A 7,131-nucleotide genomic window follows, 5' to 3' on the forward strand; every position below is an offset into this window, starting at 1 on the left:
CACACTGCTGGTGGGAAAGTAAATCGATACAGCCACTATGGAGAACAGTATGGAGGTTCCTTAAAAAACTAAAAATAGAACTATTGTATGACACGGCAATCCCACTACTGGGCATATACCCTGAGAAAACCACAATTCCAAAAGATACATGCACCCCAATGTTCACTACAGCACTATTTACAATAGCCAGGACATGGAAGCAACCTAAATGTCCATCAACAGAGGAACGAATAAAGAAGATGTGGTACATATATACAATGGAATATTACTCAGCCATAAAAAGGAATGAAATTGTGCCCTTTGCAGAGATGTGGATGGACCTAGAGACTGTCATAAAGAGTGAAGTGCTCTGTAACAGAGCCGGACTGGTTTCCTATCACCCAGAATTTTGCTCTTTAGTTAAAAGTGTTGTCAAACCCAGAGCCCTTTCAGCTGCAGGATCTTCAGGTTCTGATGAATCTCATGTGGCCACTGCACCTACAGATATCTGCTATCGAACAGTCTTGCCTGATGAAACTATGCGACCATTTGGACCTCAGGATCAGTGATTCCAGGTTCCTGGGAACATAGGTTTTGATTGTCACCTCAATGGGACTGCATCACAGAAGAAAAGCCAAGTTCATAAACTTTACCTGATGTTCTAGCAGAACCTTTAACCAGTGAAAGACATGAGTTTGTTATGGCACAATATGTGAATGAATTTCAGGGTAATGATGCACCTTTGAGCAATAAATTAACAGAGGAGAAACTTACTTTGAAAGTGCCAGAGTAGAGTGTGCAATCCAAACATGTCTGGAATTGCTGCGAAGAGATTTTGAGCCACTATTTCCAGAAGTAGCCGCCAACAAACTAATGATTTTGACTGTAACACAGAAAACTAAGAATGATATGACTGTAGTGAGGAGGTAGAAAATGAAAAGGAAATGCTCTTAGAAAAGTTCATCAACTGTGCTAAGGAAATTGCTATGTTGAAGGCTACTTGGTTGACTTTTTGACCCATCATCTGGTTTGTCATTTTTTGAACCATATACAAAAAAGACTTTTCTCTCTGACCCAGGCATCTTATTTTATTTCCCACAATCCTTGAAATAGTAAAAGACTAACTTATTAGCTTGAAAGTGAATAAAATGTTGACCCTTCTCAGATCTTGACAGTCTTCTTTTGAACTCTTTCAGCTATCACTGCCTTCCTAGAATGAGATCTCTTTAAATATTGATGATACCATTGTTTTCCACCTTACCACCAGTATGGAGGGCTGGCAAAGGGACAATGGACGTAGGGAGGAGTGGGTCTCTTGGTGCAATGATTGTGCTTTTCATTTTTAGTAAATTTTACAATCAACTCATGAGAGCACAATAGTTTGGAGACAAGAAAAGAAATTGATCAGAAGAGTCTGCTGACATTGCCAAGTGACATTCTTAAAGACTGTCAGAAGATATAGAATGGCCACTCCTAAATGAATGTCTGACCTGTGGTGCAGATTATGAAGAGAGTGTGGGGTGACCACCCTGTGTTTCACTGCTGGGGTCCACAGGGTAAATAATGCATGCACTCTTTCAGGAGCTCTAAACCAGAGGTTGCACTGGGGTCTAAGCATAGATAGGCCAGAGCTGATAAATGGGTCCTCACACACAGCTCAAGAGCAAAGCTGCCTTCAATCCTCAAGTCTAGGGTTCTAGCACTGGTTGTCCAGAATCCTGAGGGCATCCTATGTTTTATGTGAGAGTCATCAAAATTCAGTGTATCATAGTAGTGTCACAGCCCAAAGTCCCATGATTTTCAGAAAGAAATAGCACATCATCTGGCAAGAATGACCTACACTCCAGGGTACCCTGTGCCACTAGGTCTGGTCTTAGGGTCCTGGGAAATCCTTGTAGACATGAATCCTGAAACTTTAGGACATCTGATTGACCCTAGGCACAGATTTAGATGAGAAAGAATCCTGAAGATGAAAAACTGGAACCTGTGTCCACTTGAGACCTGGTACTAGCTTGAAGTGCTCCACCTGAGAGGCACTGCCAGATCAGGTAAGTCCTAGGCAGAAGAAAACCACTTAGACACCAAAGCCCATTGAGGGACAGGGCCAAGGCAAGAGCCTCACTTTCCTGGGTATAAGAGTAATAATATGAGAAAGCTAAATCCTCATCTTCTATAATGTGAAGTGCTACGATGACAATTAAAACTAAAAGAAAAAAAACCTAGCAATAGCATGTTATTTTAAAATATTAGGTAAATAACATAACAATCAACTAAATGTCATTCAAAGTAGTTGTTTCTTGGGAGTAGGAATTGGAAAAGAAGATATAGGCTAGAGAATGTCCCTTTTCATAAGTTTAGCTTAGATTTACTTTTTACTTTTTATATACATTTGATCAAAAAATCAATGAAAAGTTTTCAATGTTCACATAAATATAATCTTAATTAATAATTGGTGGTTTTTCTTAATCATAAGAGGAGAAATGTTTTTTGCCTTCCTTATTTATCTTATCTTTGAAAGGGAAAAAATAAAATGATTCTGAGATAGTATGTGAATCTGTATTTTGAAAAGGAAAGACAGATTATAAAAGTTACTTATAAAGTCCATACCAAAGATGAAATAACCCTGATTTCAGAAACAATTGAAATATGTTCAGATTTTATCATGTCCAAATGTAAGATGACTCTAGCAATTGTAAAGTAATAATTAATAGGGCAATAATCAAGAGATGTACAAGTGGTAAGAAAACAGAAAGGAGAGTCAAAAAACAAAAAGTCCAAGTTTGTAATATCCTGAAACAGGAGTGTAGGCTTATTTTAGGAGTAATACAAACTCTAACTGAGATGGAACTTTTAATGTAAGCTAGAAGAGCTAGGGAAAATCTCAGGATAAAGTAGAAGTTTTAAAAAGGATAAGATGTATCATACTTTAAAATGTAATTTATGTTATTCAAAAAGGTCATTTTATTTGTGAAACATTCATACAATTGGTCTTCTCAATATCTTTCTTAGTTTTTATGCTCCATAAAATCTCTGCCATATTTAATACTATTGTTTATTCCAATCTCTTAAAGCTCTGGCTTTGGTAAGAATGTATTATTTTGTACTTCTCCCACTTTTTTTTTGCCAACTTTAATCTTGTTTTCATTACTAGACTCTAAATGGCCTATTTTTATTTTGTTTTCTTCTTTATACATTTCTTACTTCAGTGATCTCATCCTTTCTCTTTTTTGATGATCATCACTTCTAGGAAGATGACTCCCATATGTATATTTAAAGCCTTACTAAAATCCCTAGTACAGAGAAGTGTTCAATAATATTGCAGAAAAAATAAAAATTTTAATGAATACAAATTAGTGAAGTCTATGGGTATTAGGGCTAATTCAAAATATAGCATTGATGCCATAGGTAGAATTTATTCTGAGTGAATCATTTTCTTCCGATCTAAAAAGATCATATTTTAAACAGACAGATTGTTATCTGTGATTTTACACTTGTCAACATCACTTCTTCTGATTTTGGGGGCATGGCTGTTATAAAAGTTAATTTGGTTCATAATTAACTATTACTGGGAAAATGAATAATAGAAAGAATATAGATATTTCCCCTACTGTTTATCAGGCTAAGAGATTTTTATTGCTTAAATTGTCTGACCTGTACAAAAAAATGAAAGATAGGTATTTCTAACTTCTTTTTTTTAATATGTGAGAACCTGATACTTAAAGAGGAATTACTTGTCAAAAGTGGCAAAATTTTTCAGTGACAAGGATGAAGGCCACTGTTAAGTTTTTCTGTTGTAACTATACCATACTTCTTCTTCTGACTTAAAAAGATCAAGTTTCAAAAAGGGTGTTGCATGAATAATGTACCAATTATCATTTTAAACTGTGAAATTTAATTACCTAATGTAATTAAAGACATATATTAATTTGGCCAATTCTTATTCTTGTAATTAATGGCAAATTAGGTATTTAATGTATAATTATGTAAAAATTACTAACCTCATTCTTCAATGTCTTTTCTTTTGGGAAAATCTCTGAATATTGATTAACCAAACATATCAGTGAAATCTGCAACAGAAAATGAAAAGACAATAACATTTGTAAAAAGTTTATAGTTAAACCACAGTCTAGTTGTTGAGATCTGGAAGCTGCTAAAAAGGAATGTATTCATCATGATGGGTTAATATCTATAATATACAATTGCAACTTCACAGTAGCTTCACTAATGTTACAAGGTAGATTAAAAAGAATTTCAGCTCCTTGCAGTCAAGGACAAGATACTATCCATCTTCTGGCACCACCAGCCTCTAAACTTAACCATAAAGTGGAAGAGAAAACAGCAGGCAAATAGCAGTCCACGTATCAGAGGAGGAAATGGTTTTGATCAAGCACCAGCAGTCTCTGGCAGTCTACTCTGGAGCAACCACATATACATCTCATTTTTTATTCCATCTATAGAGTGCATTCACTCCTCTACAAGGGAGAAAACCTAAAATACCACCACTTAGTAGCTGCATTCAGCCATGGTCCAAGATCTCTAGGAAAATGTGCAGTACTTTTTACTGCTAAGTCAGAATGCAATTCATCTTGGTGTGATCAACCTATGATCTAAAACACGCCCCCTCCCCCATCACTTCTCACTAATATACTATGGTAAATAGGGGTAGGACAACTGATAAAATCTTACAATTAGAGAGAAGGCATTGGGAAGATTTTCAGCAGTTCGGTAGAATTGCCAGGATCTTGTGTGGTGAACACTGAGTCCCTGAATTGGCAGTGGGGGATATTCTCTGATTAGTTCTGTTTCTAATCTTTGAAAGGAACACTTTTCCATTTTTTTCATGAACCCGAGCACTGATATTTAGGAAAAGCAGTGAGTCTTCTTTGACCACATTTGAAATGGTTCTTGGATGATGTCAATTTTTTAAAAATAGTTAGAATTTTAGCAACAGGACTCATAGTTCCTTTGAGAATGTAATTCCCCCTGCCGCAGAACTTAATGGGCTTCTGATCTACTCTCAATAAGTTCTTGGCACCAATAACCATACATAAATACTTCTATAGCCATAATACTTAAATCTGCATCACTTCTTTGCATCCTTGCCCAACATTTATCTCTAGTAATTTAATAGCTGCTACCTTGAGGCTTTATAGCTTGAGTGGAAAACTAAAAGTCTGGATTTTAATATGCTTTTGCTGTTTTCTCAAATGTATTTCCCTTTTCTTTTGCTTAAACACATACACTTTTCTAAGACTTTAAGGCCACAAATCCCCACACTACTTTCTACTCTGTTTTCCTTTCTCCTTCTTATTTCACTGTGTCTAACAGTCTCTGAACTTACCTCCTTCTTGCCAAGTATAGCTAATAATTGTCAACACAAACTAAGGTTTTAATTCTTTCAACCATTTCCCCTAGAGCTCTTGGCATGGACTTTCTTCCAGGCTGTTGCAGGTGATGGTGTCATGAAAAGTTTTGCCCCAATGTAACATGGATTATCAATTTTCCAGCTTTGAAAATCAGTTGCTCCTCTGTCCAGTCTCTGATCACAAAATGGATGTCACGTAGTCAACATTTTTGTTCAATAGGACACTATTCCTGGTATCAAAGCTATCAGTTGGGGTATGTTAAAAATGTTTAAAACAACCCCCAAATCTCAATGGTTTAACCCAGTCATTTGCTCATTGTGATTGGCAGGGGGCTGTGATTGGCAGGAGGGCTCTGCTCCTGTAGTCTTTTAGGTATTCCAGGTCCTTCTATACTGTGGGACCACTATCTTTAGTACATGATGCTCAAGATCATTATGGGATGTGAAGAGAGAAAGGGAATAGTGTACAGCAGGTTTTCATGGGCCCAGGCCTGGATTCATTTTTGCTAACATTTCACTGACCAGTACTCAGTCCTATGACCTTGATCTTATTTAGGAAGAATGGGCAATGCAACTGATCTCTGTGCATTGGACGAAAAATAAAAATAAAATGGATATCAGTGAACAATAGCAGTCATTCCCATGAAGGAATCTTAGGATATGTTTCATGTTAGTTATTCAAAAGTCATTTGGTGACTTCAGTAGATAAAAAGAAGCAAAATCAGGAATTTTATGTTATGGGTTGTTTTGGGCCATTTTTCTAAACTTCTTTACTTAGAGTTTTTATAAAGTAAGCATTCTTCCCAGCTTGCATTTTCTTATTGGGCAGTTTAGTGAAGCATGTTCCTGATTATACAGGGACCCTCTGGAATTTGGGTCAGGGTACTCTGGCATTTTGTAGGACTGCTCTCTTTCCTGTGTCACCTGTGTGACCTGTCTTTTCTAGGGTTACATATCTGAGTAAAAGGCACAACAATCCCCTCGGATTCCCAAGAGAAAATTAGGATTTCTTTTCTTAGCTCTTGCTGCTCATATATACCAAATCTTATTAATTATTAGGTCCTTTTTATTGTACCTCACTAATTGCTCTTGAAATGACTGACGTTTCTTATCCTCACTGCTACATCCTCCGAACTGGTCTCTTCAGCTTCTACTCTTTAGCAAATATGCAATTAAGATCACAAAGCTCCTCAAATTGCTCATGTTAACCTCAAGATAAAGTATATACTATTTAGTACAGCATTCAGAATATTGTTATGTGCCCAGACCCCAGTGCCCTCTTCCTTATTTATTATCATGCCCCAAATTATATTCCAACCTCTGGCTATTGCTCCTGGAAGCTGACTTTTCTGTCTCTCTTTCTTTTTATGCCCATAGTGCTATTTGTTTCCCCATATTTCTACACTGTATTTTCCTTGTCTTCTTGTTTGTCTCCTCAATAAAACCTGCCAGGTCCTTGAGGACAACAGCAGTGTTTTATGTATCCTTTCATTGTAAGTCCTTAATATATTCCCAGGCACACTGTAGGCACTCAATACTATTTGCTGGATAATTGAATGGAACCTCACTCCCATGAGTCACCCAAGTGGTGCAGGGAGCTGTGGACATCTCTCTAACACAGGGCTCTTTATAAACATCCTCAAAATGAACTGGATACACTGTTGCCTTATGCACAGAGCCCAAAAACAAGATTTAAGTACTTCAGAACCTCAAGGGTGTCTTGAAGTATATATTTGGACATCATACTAGAAAGTATCTATATTAGTGTGTAACAAAAAGCCGCTGAA

At 36.7% G+C, this 7,131-nt stretch overlaps 1 pseudogene across 1 annotated transcript; it reads left to right on the plus strand.

Annotated features, from left to right (window-relative positions):
* The first annotated feature begins 308 nt into the window (after positions 1-308).
* LOC309974362 (methylmalonic aciduria and homocystinuria type D homolog, mitochondrial-like) lies at positions 309-1,092 on the plus strand (annotated as a pseudogene). The gene has a single exon. The product of its transcript is annotated as a methylmalonic aciduria and homocystinuria type D homolog, mitochondrial-like (transcript).
* Positions 1,093-7,131: the final 6,039 nt, after the last annotated feature.

The sequence above is a fragment of the Leucopleurus acutus genome (genome assembly GCF_964270905.1).
Source record: "Leucopleurus acutus genome assembly, chromosome: 17".
Taxonomy (NCBI): Eukaryota; Metazoa; Chordata; class Mammalia; order Artiodactyla; family Delphinidae; genus Leucopleurus; species Leucopleurus acutus.